Here is a 13802-nt window from a genome sequence, read left to right on the forward strand (position 1 = left end):
CACAACAGACACTAGTATGGCAATATGTAAATCAATGGATGTGTAACTGATGTGATTCTGCAATCTGTATATGGGGTAAAAATGGGAGTTCATAACCCACTTGAATCAAAGTGTGAAATATGATATATCAAGAACTATGTAATGTTTTGAACAACCAACAATAAAAAATTAAAAAAAAGAACTCAGATAGAATGGCTTGTCTTTAAAGCATCTTTATAATATAGTTGCTTACTGGTATCTGAAAACTGAATTTTCCCCCCAAAGTAATGATATTATAATTCTTGGTTACCTTCTTAGGCCAATCCAGAAATAGCACCATAAGATATACCATAGCTGGACATCCCAGACTTCTCCTGTCCTGGAACCTCTCAAGTTGTCCCTGGAGACTCCAAGCAGGTCTCATTTTTCATTTAAAGTGTTTCAAACTTCTCATATACCTCCCTTTCCCACTGAATGCTCTCTCTTTCTCTGCTCTCCAAACACAAAACAAAACTCACTAATCTGCCAGTACCTCAAGGTGAACTCAACCCAGCAAGGTGTCTGAAGGAAGGAAATCTTACTGAACATGTATATCGTTCCACTGATGTGTATCATCATCAAACATTCTGTGTCCTTTCCAGAATGACTTACTCTTTTAATCAAATGCATTCCTAAAGAGTGAAGTCTCAGTCGAAGTCATATAATGAATTGAAAATATTTGGAAGTTTTCTTGAGAAAGGGGTGTCACTGTGGGTCTGGGAATAATGCTTCTGTTTTCAGCTCTCCCCTTTCCTGTATTTTCATACCAACTGGTTTTCTAAGAGCTCTTAATTCTTTCATGCAAAGGTACCCACATCAGGAACTGCATTCTTGGGGGCTCTTTAGCCCTTAGTGATGCACAGGATTCAACAGTGAGCTGACAGCTGGTATTGCTATAGGGAGGAAAGTCAGCCAGGTCTGGCCCTTGCTTAAGAGGTTGAGAACTTTTGAACATCACTATGCAGGGAAGTCAGAGTCTAGGCCTCTGCATTCTAGCCCCAAAACATTAAGTTTGAGATGGACACTAAAATGCCAGTGTGAAGACTTTGAAATCCAAACCGATCTGTCCCAAGACCACATATTCTCCATTAACAGCATGCCTACATCTTGCTTCTGTGGCCAAACAATTTGGGAGGCCCAGACATACCACAGGTAATTTATCAATTTGCAATAAGAAATTGCAGGCTCTGGGATGGAACTTTCTCAGAATATCTGTGATAGGCACATTTTTTGTTTTTCTCTGTGAGCAAATCTACATGGGAAGAAGTATGCTGCTTATTGAAAGTTGCATCAGGATGAGGAGAGACAAGTGTTGAATATTATTAGGCTTGAGGCATGCATGTTAGCCAGAGATGGCCTTGCCAGTGGAATTATAATTACAGCCCCATTTTAAGTGCTTTACAGATATTAACCTAATCCTCCCTGCAATTCTTGGGGGTGCTTACTATTATTATCACTCCCATTTTACAGGTGAAGAAGTGGAAGTATGAGTTTAATAACCCACTTGGATCAGGTAATTAGTAAGTGGCAGAGGCAGTATTTGAAACCAGCTATAAAGTTAAGACTCTTAACCATTGTCCTACAGTCTCTTAAAAATATTCAAAGCCTGTCAGCGACAGGCCCTGTGTCATCTGCACACTGCAGTCAGCCTTTCCTCCTGAGAGGGAATCGCCACAGGTGAAGGAAGAACAAAACTTTTCACTCATGGCCAGGAGCAAAAGAGAGAAAGTGGAGGGGGCTGGGTTCCACTATCCCCTTTGAGAGTGTGACCCAGTGACCTGAAGACCTCCCACTAGGCTCTATCTGTAAAGTTTCCCTCACTTCCCAATGCACCAAATTTAGACCAAACCCTAACACTAGGGACTTGGAGGGACATTCTGGATTCAAACTATGTCAGATCCTTATAGGTTCTTGCTTTTAAAGAATGGTGACTGGAAAGTACTGCAGAGATTTCCTGCCTCTTCATTTTAGAAATGTGGCATTTGAAACTCAAGGCTGTATAATGAGTTTGTGGCAAAGCCTAGTCTAGTTATCTTCACTATCAGTCCAACTTTAATATTCCAGAAATGAAACCTAAAAGCCCCACTTTTACCAGATTTCTTACACTTAGCTCATTCCCTTTCTGTTTCTGCATGTCCTAATCTTTGATTTCCATTTCCCACCCACCCCAAACGGGGCTTCCTGTATTTATTTTCCCCATGGGATACTCATTTTCCTACAGATGTCTGGGAGGACTTAGACTTGCAAGAGTAAGTCACACAATCCTCTATTCCATGGGGGCTGAGGATACATGACAATGGAGCATGGTGTATCTGAAGGAACAGTGGTTGTCCATTTATTCTGCAGTTTTTGTTGTTTGCTGACCATGTCCTAGGCACTATGGAAGGTGCTGGAATGTGGGAACAAACTGGCAAAGTCCTGCCTTATGAAGTTTGCATTGCAGCAGATAGCAGGTAGAAGTGGAGATGAATTTTATGCACATACTTTTGGTTAAAAGCAAATGCTAGAAAAAAAAAAGAGTCACAGAATGGACATTGACTAAGGCAAGAGGCTACTAGAGTTGGAGACTACAAGGGATGGTTTTGTGAAATGACATTTAGACTGACATATGTATGCTAAGAAGAGGGGAGTCTTGCAAAGATCTAGGGAAGAGGGTACCTGGGAGAAGGAAGGGTCAGTGCAAAGCATCAAGATGGAGTTAAGCCTGTCTGATTCAAGAGATCAAAATGAGGTCAGTGTGTCTGGGGCAGCCTGTGGGAGGAAGAACAAGGTAGGAGAGGAAACTAGAGGCTAGACCAGATCCCCAGGTGGGGCCTCGGAGGATTACAACACAGACTGTCCTCTTTATCTTCTTTGGGCTTCAACAACCATGTGTTTTGTTTTTTTTAGGAAGAGTCTTGGTTTCAAATATTACTTCCTATTTTCCTACTAAGCAAATTTCTACTTGTTAGAGCACATGATCTAAAATTTAAATTTGGAAAGTACAATTACTGTACTTTTGATACTACTTCTTTTGTGTGTGTTTTATTCTTGTTTTTTTTTATTTCTTCTTTTTAGTTATACACAACAGTAGAATGTATTTTGACATATTACACATACATGGAGTATAACTTACCATTTTTTTTGGTTGTATATGATGTGGAGTTATATTGGTTGTGTATTCATATATGAAAAAAGGAAAGTTATGTCCAATTTATTCTACTGTCTTTCCTATTTCCATCCACCCTTTCCCTTCATTCCCCTTTGTCTAATTCAATGAACTTCTATTCTTCCCTTTCGCTACCCCTTATTGTGTATTAGTATCCACATATCAGACAGAACATACAGCCTTTGTTTTCTTTGGGGGGGTGGGTGGGATTGGCTTATTTTACTTAGCATGATAGTCTCTAGTTCTATCCATTTCCCGGCAAATGTTGTAACTTCATTTTTCTTTATGGATGAGTAGTATTCCATTCTGTTCCATTCCATTCCAAGAAAATATACCACATTTTATTTATCCAGTCATCTGTAAAAGGCCACCTAATTTGGTTTCATAGCTTGGTTACTGTGAATTGAGCTGCTATACACATTGATGTTGACACGACTTCTTAAAGAAAAGAGTAGAGCAAGTTTAGGGGGCTGCCCCAGTACAGAACAGAGATTGGTACAGAGTGAATAGTGAAGAAGAAATGGAGAGCTCTTGGGTATCTGGTGTATAGTAGAAAACAGAATGAAAGAAGAGCAAGGAGGGTTCACAAAATGTTAATACACATTGAGGAAACACTGTGAGTCCCTGCTTTCATGGAAAACTAAGGTAAGTGCTGGAGGTAGGCATACCCAGTGATACAGAGAAGACAGGAAGACTGACATACCAGGAGCACCCAGGCAGAAGGAGGTGGCTGGTGCTGAGTGTGAAGGAGTCTGGAAGCAGCCAGTCTTCAGATTCCAAATCATGCTAGGTCAGTAATTCTTTCTTTAAAGATAAATCTCTGAGACAACCAGGGTGGGGTATGGCATATCAACAAAAGAAGGCTGAGCAGTTTCTTTCTTCTCTGGTGTGCCCCAGTTGGCTAACAGGTACTTCAGCATCCAAAAAGCATCAGGAAACATCCTTATTGCATATACCTGCATATTCCTGGGCAGGTCCTTAGTAAACTAGATAGTCAACCACCCAGACCCTCAGCGAACATGTCAATCAGGTAAGAGACATCTGATTTCTCACTCATTTAGGATTATTAATTATTCTATTACTCACTGTGTAGACTTTTTTCAGGCTGGGTCAGTGCAGGATTGTAAAGTAATTAGTTGTTTTTCCTCTGCCTTATCTTAGTGAATTTCCCTTTTACTTTCCTTCCATAACAACCTGCTGTTGAAACAAACTTTCGACCAGGACATCAGTGTCTATGATAAAAATTTAAGTAATTTTTCATAAGGGGTGTTACATTTTGTCAGTTTTTAATTGACAGGTTAGATTCCACTGGAAAGACGGGTAGAATACAACGTATGTGTCACGTCCTAGGAGGCAGATCTTCCAACACACACTAGGAACTTTAGCAAGTCAGGCTGGCAAGCATGCTGCATGTGGAAGGTGAAAGGAGTGAGAAGTTGACATTTCATCCACATGCATCTTTAAAATAATATGATATAAATTTAAAAGGATGGTTCATAATCTGGTAAAACCACTCCAGATTCCAAAAGAGGTTAGTTATTAAATTACTAGGCAAACCTTTATCATAAGGGCTGTACGTGTGAGGGAACCTCAAACTCCTTTCTCTACCATCTCCACTTCTGTTATGGAGACACTTCTGTGAGCTCCTCCCTTGGTCCACAAGAAATAGCAAACTTCCTTCCTTACTCTGCCTCACAGCCTGAAAGCCTATATTCATAAGTCACAGGAAGCACTCCTTCCTGCTCCAGAAGTTCCCTCCCAGATGTCCTCCCTGTTCACTCTTAGTGCTGAACTCAGTCCACAAGTATGGCCATGTACAAATTCTTTTTTATCCTGGAAGGATTTTTCATCTTTCCTTTCTACATCAGTTCCTCCTTATCCATAATGTTGCCTTCCATGGTTTTAGTTACGTATAGTCAACCACAGTCTGAAAATATTAATGGGAAATTCCTTCCAGAAATAAACAGTTTGTACATTTGAATAGCACCATCCTGCTCCATCTCAAATCAATGCTTTGCCTAGTGTATCCACTCTGCATGTGCTATCCACCCCATAGCAGTTAAATCAGGCAGAAAGACCACATTCACATAACTTTTATTGTAGCATATTGTTATGATTATTCTATTTCATTGTTAGTTATTGTTTTTAACCTCCTGCTAAACTTTATCATAGATGTGTATGTGTAGGAGAAAAACATGGTATGTACAGGATTCGGTACCATTCAAGGATTCAGGCATCCAACTGTAGGACTTGGAACATATCCCTCACAGATAAGGAAGACTACTGTCTCCTAACTCTAACTGAAGCTTTGAGAATCACCAAATATTTCATCCTCAACCCCACTGCCTTTTCTGTCAAGGGCCTTAACTTCTACTGCTCTGGGTGTCACTCAAAGAGTACTCCAATACTTTTGCTGGCTGGGAATATTTTAAACCACAGAATGATTTCTGCCTTTTATTTATCATTGCCTAACAAATTCTAGTAATTTTCTATTACTCCCTTAAGTCTAATAACATAGACCTTTCCAGATATATTAAGTTCCTGAAACTTTTTTCCCCTATCCAATGCATTCTTCACTATTATCAATTAAACATAGATGTCTTTAAAGTCTATCCTGAACCCGTTTTTTTTTTTTGAACTATCCTTTCACTTCTAAACCTCAGTTTCTCACCTATAAAATGGGTAGGATTTGTTAAAATGATTGCATTTTAACTTGATTATAATTTGGTAAATAGGAAAAATCACAAGAACGATCTAATTGGTAAATCATATGAGATAATCTCAGTTCTTCCATATGTTAGATGATACAGTTTAGATATTCAGGTAAGAGGATACTTCCTTGTGCTTATAGCATAAATATCAAGCTTCATGGAAAAGGAAGGGTTTGAGCTTAATGTTAAAGGATGGGCAGGCTTCGGTTTGAGAAGAGAGATATATTCCTATTAGAGAGACAAACTTGGTCAAAGGCAGGAAAAAAAAGGAGGTGTAGATTATCTTCAGTGAGTAGACCAGTTTTGATGAGTTTGAGAAAGTAGTAAGATCAAGATCTGGTGAAAAGAGAGTGTTCTTGTTCAGAGCGCTTGGTTGCAGTTGACAGTATTCCAACTGATGCTTAATGTCAAATGGGAAGTGCATTGGTTCACACACCAATCTGCCTCAAGTAGAACTAGAACCTGATACCAGCATACTTCATTCTTCCATCATGTTCAAGGCAAAACTGTAGCTGGTAGCTCCAAGACCACAGTGCCCAGCTTGGTTTTCAGAAGGGAAATGGGGAGGAAAGGAGGAGGAGGAGGAAGACGAAGAGGAGAAGGAGAAAGGGAAGGAGAAGTCCAAAGAAAAAAGAACCCAGGTGACTTAGCTTGGATCACATGTGTTTCTGGTGGCCACAGAGAGGCACCATGATTGACAGCCTCCATCAAAGCCCCCTGGTTAGAGTGAGGAAGACAATCATGTAAGAAAGAAGCATGTTTGATGGAACAAATTTGAAAAGAAGCCTGGAACAGACCAAATGAGAACTGTTCACCATAGACCAATGGAGACCTTACCATAGAATTTATCATAAAAGTGCAAGGAAACCATTCATTCCTCCTAATCACGGGACAGGGAAGAGTGCATGCCTGCTGGTGGCAGAATGAAGAATGGGTTGGTTGTGAAAGGCTGAAGTGCTCTAGCATGATCTCTCACACACAGTGGGAACAGAGGTCTGCGGTGAACAGAAGGTAGCAAAATAACTTAGACTGCTCAATAGGCTAGGCAGGATAGCTAAGAATTAGTATTTGTGTAAAAATAAAAGAGAAAGGTTAAAGAAAGATTGACTGGCTTATGATAATTTACCAGAGAGAGAACTAGGAAGACAAGGAAAGGCCAATGAAATAACAATTAGCTCTTATTAAACCTTTATACTGTTAGTCCTTGTATGTGCATAATATATACCATTGATTTCAGACAGAAACCAGGTGAGCAGGTACTATCATTCCTATTTTGCAGGTGGGTTTGTCAAGTACCACAAAGTCACACTTCTTAGAAGTGTTTGAGGCAGATTCAAACCTAAGCCTAATTCCTAGGTTTCTTTCACTCCAAAATTAATGGTCATGACTGTTAGTTAGGTGATCATTGAGGTGAGAGGATTTGTCAGGAGGTGGTGTGGGGTCATTTTAGATTTGTCATGTATGAGGGAATTTTGGAACCTGCAATAGATGGTGGCCCAAAGACATGGGCATGGAGGGCCTAGACAAAGGCAATTGGGCAGCTGCTATGATTTGAGTGTTTGTACACCCCAACCCCCAAATAAATTCATATGTTGCACATGTTGAAACTTAAGACCCAATATGAGTTAGTATTAAGAGGTAGGACTGTGGGAGGTGATTAAGTCATAAGGGTAGAGCCCTCATGAATGAGATTAGCAACCTTTAAAAAACCTGGTGGGAACAAGTTAATTCAACATCAAGTCACAGTCTCCTTTGGTGTCTGAGGAGGACCCAATATCTGCTTCCAAGATGTTGCCTTTCATCTCTTCTGCCCTATGATGACAGAGCATTTATCCCTGCTGTGCCTTCTGCCACACAAGGACATGGTGTTTGTACTGTCACAGATCCAGCAACATGGCAACATCTTGGAAGGAGAAACGGGACCTCACCAAACACTAAAATTTCTGGTTCCTTGATCTTGAACTTCCCAGCCTCCAGAACTGAGAGTGATAAATTTCTGCTCTTTATATATTACCTATTCTCAAGCATTTTGTCATGGCAGCACAAAAATGGACTAAGGGAGAAATTGATGTAGAGTGCAGTATTGCTATAACAAATAGGAAGGTAAAAGTGGCTCTGGAACTGGGTAATGGTGATGGCTGGACTGTAAAGGGCTATTCTGATGTGAGTCAAGAAGAAAAGAAAAGAAGCAGGTAGACCCTTAATATTTTCAGAGATTATTTAGGTGATTATAATAGGAATGTTGGTAGAAATCTGACAGTAATGGCAATTCCAAAGAGGGCATGATGAAAATGAGGAACCATGTATAGAAAACTGGAGTAAGGTCATCTGCTACAAAGTACAAAGAACTTGGCTGAATACTCTCCATGACCCTGTGCTATGCGGAAGGCAGAGCTTAAGAGTAATAAACTAGAATATTTGGCAGAAGAAATGGCTAAGCAAAGTGTTCGGTGCTGCATGGCTTCTTTTGATTGCTTAGAGTAAAATGCAAGGAAAGAAAAATGGGTTAAAATGGAATTTATAATCAATACGGAAGCAGAACTTAAAGGTTTGAAAAATTCTCAACCCCGCCATATGAGGAATGAAAGGGTAAATTTGGAAGAGAATGCCAAGGGTATGGCCCAGCTACATTTGATGAGGACATTAGAGGAAGTCAAATTCTGTTCATCAAGACAGTGGAAGAATGACCTCCAGAGATTTTTAAGGCTGCTAGTCTTACCACAGGCCCAGAGTGCCAGGGCCTTGAGGGCAGATCATTACTGTAAGGGCCCATGGTACCTGTCAGACCTCAGGGCTCACTGCCCAGGGCTGCCTCAGTTTCTGCTCCATACATTCAGTTGCCCTGCTGTGGATCAGGTGGAAGGCACCAGGGGGAAACCTTGGCAGTGTCTGTATTATGCCAACTCTGCAGGCGTGGAGGGGGTGAGAGCCATGGAGCATGAGGACTTTTGCCTAGATTTCAAAAGAGGCTTCCGAAAGCCTGGGGATGCAGGCAGAGGCTGCGACTGGGGCAGTGGTGCTCAAGACAGTCTCCAGAGGCCCAATGCTGGAGAAGCAGAGGGGGTGGGGCCTCTTCCCCTCAAGCCAGAATTGTGACCAATCAGTGAGCAACTCCAGCCTGGGAGGCACTGAATTCTGACCCCTCAGAGCTGCTGCTGAGCTGTGTTCTGCAAAGATGTGGTTCCCTGGAGCCTTAAGGACCCAAACCCCACCTCAGTGTGTCTAAAAGGTAGGATGTGGAGTAAAGGATGATCACTCTCTTGTGTTGGGATGAAGTGTTTGTCCTGTTGGGGTCTACCTATCCCTTTCTTCCTTCCTAGCTCTCCCTCTTGGGATGGGAATGTTTGACCTATGCCTGTCTCACCCTTGTATTTTGGAAGCACATGACCTGTTTTATTTCACAGTTTCACAGCTGGAGAGCGATTTGCCTCAGGGCGACTCATGCTTTGGGTCTCACCCATTTCTGATTTAGACTTTAAAGCTGATACTGGAACAAGTTCAGACTTTGGAGAATATTGGGATGGAATGAAGATATTTTGTATGTGGAACAGGACATTGTTTGAGAGGATCCAGGGTGAAACCGTTATAAATGGAATTATCAAACTTAGAACATGGCTAAAGGAAGCTAGTTAGGCTCTTCCATCCTCCACCTCTCCTGTCTTGTGAACACACAATATGGAATTTATAATTAATAGGGAAGCAGAACTTAAAGGTTTGAAAAATTCTCAACCCCACCATATGAGGCATGAAAGGGTATCTGTTCCCCACTGGAGAACAGCAACGAGGCATCATCTTGAAAGAAGAGACTGGATCCTCACCAGACAACAAACCTTCCAGTATCTCAATTTCAGACTTTCCAGCCTCTAAAAAAAGGTTTTTAAGAATATTTTTTCTTTATTATAAATTATGCATGGGGCTGGGGTTGTGGCTAGACCGCTTGCCTGGCACATGCAGGGACATGGGTTCGATCCTCAGCACCACATATAAATCAGTAAAATAAAGGTATTGTGTCCAACTACAACTAAAACATAAATATTTTAAAAAAAACTATGCAGTCTCAGGTATTTAGTTATAGTAACAAACAGACTAGGACAGCATCATTTGCTTAAATTAGATTCTAATGTGATCAAGGGAAAAACTACAGAGAAAACAATAGTGGTTTTTGAGTAATGATGAAAAGATTAAGAAAAATCAAAGAGTAGTACTTGACAAATGTTAAAAGCAGAATCAACAGAATCTGGCCATCAAATTGGATGTGTAGAGCAAGGGAAATTGTTGGCGATGGGAGAGAAATTTGTAACTGTATGCTAACTTGTGAATTGTTCCTGTGAGTAATTAAACCAGAACTCTACAAAAGTAGCAAGTAATTGCAAACCTTAGAAGCTGCGGACACATTAAAAGACAAAGAGCAATGCTGTATTTTACTTCTGAAATGAAAATGCAAACCCTCTGAAACATCACAAAATACACTGTCCAGTGAATTCAACTCCAACAAGCAACTGAATGCCTGAAAGCTCTGGTCTGTCTGGGGATGGGACAGAGAAAACTAGAGCAAGCTAAAGGCAGAGCATGGAAACATTCCAAGGCAGTGCCTCCTTTCCCATCTCCATGGGTATAAATATTTTGTGCTACAGGGGAAGGGGATTATGGTGGAAGAAGAGGGGACAGAATTCTCCCAGAAAAATGCTAGAACAGAATGGCAAGGTTAGGAGTGACCAGAGGACTAGTCTAGGGAACAGTGGAGTAAAATACTCTGACAAGTATTTTAAAGGCGAAAACCGGACTCACTAGAACCTCTATTTTTATATATTTATGTTAAATATCAATTTCTTCAGGGATAGAGCTGTGTTTAAAATTTTATTAGCTCTATAAAGAGCTTCAAGATAACATCTAGCAGTTAGTTATTTCCAAACATGGGAAGGCATTAGAACCACTAAGGAGTATGATAAAAATGCAGATATCAAATTCAATAATTCCTTCGACATTCATTGGCAGACAGAGTTCTGTAATGAAGGCCTGTCTCCCATACGCCGTTACTAGGGTTGCAGTTGTCCGTTAATAGATTCTTACTTAATGTGCTGTAATCCATGACTCTCTCATTTTTCTGTCTGATATTTAGAGAATTTGGTCTATATGCGCTTATTCAATCTGATTCCTGTATTCTTTTGACAGGTTCTCTTTGCCTTTAAGTACTTCTTTTCCCTATTTCTGGAATAACAAGCTATTCCAGTATCAAAATGTAATCTATCTGCCCAGACCCTAGGTCATCCATTCTTTTAAAGATCTCTGAATCATTTTAGAGGGGACTGTCATTTAAAAACCAAGACCTGGAGACCAGGCATGGTTTCTGCTACCAAGGAAGATAGCGTTTAGACTCTCCATTCAACTCTAACACCATAAGGAACTTCCTTGCCTTCTCTTGCTCATAGGTATCTCCCAATATGTAAGAAATCTGTTTCATAAACATTAATGTATTTTTCATCTTGCTGTGTCTACCATATCAAATGAAAATTGTTTCAGATTCACTATTCCAACAGCAGTACTAATTACAAAACCACTGAGCAAGTTCAGTATTTTTAGTTTATATTGTCTTTAGAATATATTCCAATAAAAGTGCATAGAATGCCATACAGATGCTTGATCTAATCTGCTATTTAAATATGCAAACTGGCAGATTCTGATTGTGGAGCATTCTACCGAACAAGGGACATTGGGTTCTTCAAAAATGTCAAGTCTTGGAAATCGAGGAACAAGGTGGAATTGCTGTAAATGAAAGAATACTGGAGGCATGAAAACCAAATAAAATGCAAAATATTGGATTGGATTGTCATGAAGAAACTACAAGAACTTTTTTGTGTAACAATTGAAGAAACTTAAATATAGACCACATTTTGGTAATATAATTGCATAAATGTCAATAAGGTTTCTTGGGTGTGATAGTGGGTATTGTGGTTATAAAATATCTTTGTTCTTAGAAAATGCACATTAATTATTAATGTTTTTAGGGGCAACATGATGTCTACAATTGATTTTTAAATGGAGAAAAAGAATAACTATAAAGAAAATGTAGCAAACTTTGGACTGACTTTCAAATATAGGGACAAAAAGAAAGAATGAGTGAAAGAGAGAGACCCATGAAGTAAATGTGGCAAAATTAGCAATAAGAGAATCTAGTGAAAGGTAAATAGGTTTTCATTGAACAGTTGTTTCAATTATTTTAGTTTTAATAGTTTTTCAAAATATAGTTGGGGATAACAATATAGAAATATAAGCCCCACCCAAATGATTCTGATGATTTTGGTCTTAGGAACTTTCTGGAAATGCACATTTTTATCAAGAGGATTCTGATGCAGATAAGACAGCACTTAAGAATGACTGAGTAGATGGCATTTTTTAGTGGGATTTATTGCCTCAAATTTGTACATGAACACAATATCACAATACAATTTGGTCAGTATAATTCCCAGTATTTTCCTTTTCTTTCCCCTCCAGTCTCCCCACTATCCTTTCCTCTAGTCACTGACCTCATTTTGATTTTCATGAGATCCCTCCCTACCTTTTTTTTCCCTGTTTTTCCTCTCTAGTTTCCACATATGAAGGCCATGATGACCTTGATATTCTGAGATTGATTTATTTCACTTAATAAAGTGATCTCAAGTTTCCTCCATTTTTCCTGCAAATGACATAATTTCATTTTTCTTTAAGGATGAATAGAACTTCATTGAGTATAGATACCATATTTTTTTTTATCCATTCATCCATGGATGAACACCTAGGCTGGTTCCATAGTTCGACTATTGTGAACTATGTGCTGCTATAAACACAGGTAGGAATGTGTTGCTCTAGTATGATGACTTACTTCTTTAGTATTATTATTCAAAATACGAAGTAGTATTTGTGTTCCTAAATAAAGTTTTATCGGAACTCAGCCACACACACTCATATACATATTTCCTATAGTTACTTTCATGCTACAAAGACCAAAAAGCTCACAAAGCTTAAAATATTTTTAACCTGGCCATTTGCAGAAAAAAGAATAACTTTTGGTCTAATGTGTTAAAATTAATGGGGAAGGCATTGGAACAACTTGTAAATTTTACTTTACTTTTTGTTCTTTTGCAGTACTTGGGATTGAACCCAGGGCTTCGCACATGCTAGACAAGTGCTCTACCACTGAGTTACACCCCCAGTCCTGAAACAACTTTAAATAATATGGAAAACTGCAAGTTAGGGAAAGGAGCACTGATCTGGCAAAGTAAGCATTCCAGTCCATGGTGAGTATTATCATTATATACAAAGGAAACAGGCAAACAAGCAAAAAAAGAATCAGAACAAAAATTTGAGAGTGCCAACAATAACTGGTTTCTTCACATCAACTCTGGGAAGCAGAGGTCATTCAAGCTTTATAAATAGGGGCTTGGAACATAGAAATAAAGAAACCCACTCAAGGTCATTTTAATTGCAAGTGGAAGGATTGTGACTCAGAATTAATTTGGACAGATTTCATGTCCCCTTTTGGTTGGGCCACTCTTTCACCTCTGCCACATTTTAGCCTTCATTTAATTGAAACTCAGATCTGATGCTCCTGGTGTTCAGAGTGAGGACCTTTAAAATTATTTTAAAGAGGAGCCCCCAAGAGGATCATCCTTTCTTCTAAAAAATGAGTCTTTGTCAGGTTAATATTGTTATATTTAAAATTCTGTCCCATAGACTTTCTGAAAGATTGCAAAATGTGGTTATTTTTTTCTGTACCACTCATATTAATACACCTAAGTAAAGCACTCTTTGATGAAGTCAGTATTCCAGAAAGAATGCAAAAACACTTTACTGCATTTTATTTTTATTCCAGAAAGTAAAGTAATCCAAAATTTTGTTCTGTGATTGTTGGAGCTTCCTCCCTCCCTCCCTCCCTCCCTTCCTTCTTT

The sequence above is a fragment of the Marmota marmota genome, unplaced genomic scaffold, assembly GCF_001458135.2.
Source record: "Marmota marmota marmota unplaced genomic scaffold, marMar, whole genome shotgun sequence".
Classification (NCBI taxonomy): Eukaryota; Metazoa; Chordata; class Mammalia; order Rodentia; family Sciuridae; genus Marmota; species Marmota marmota.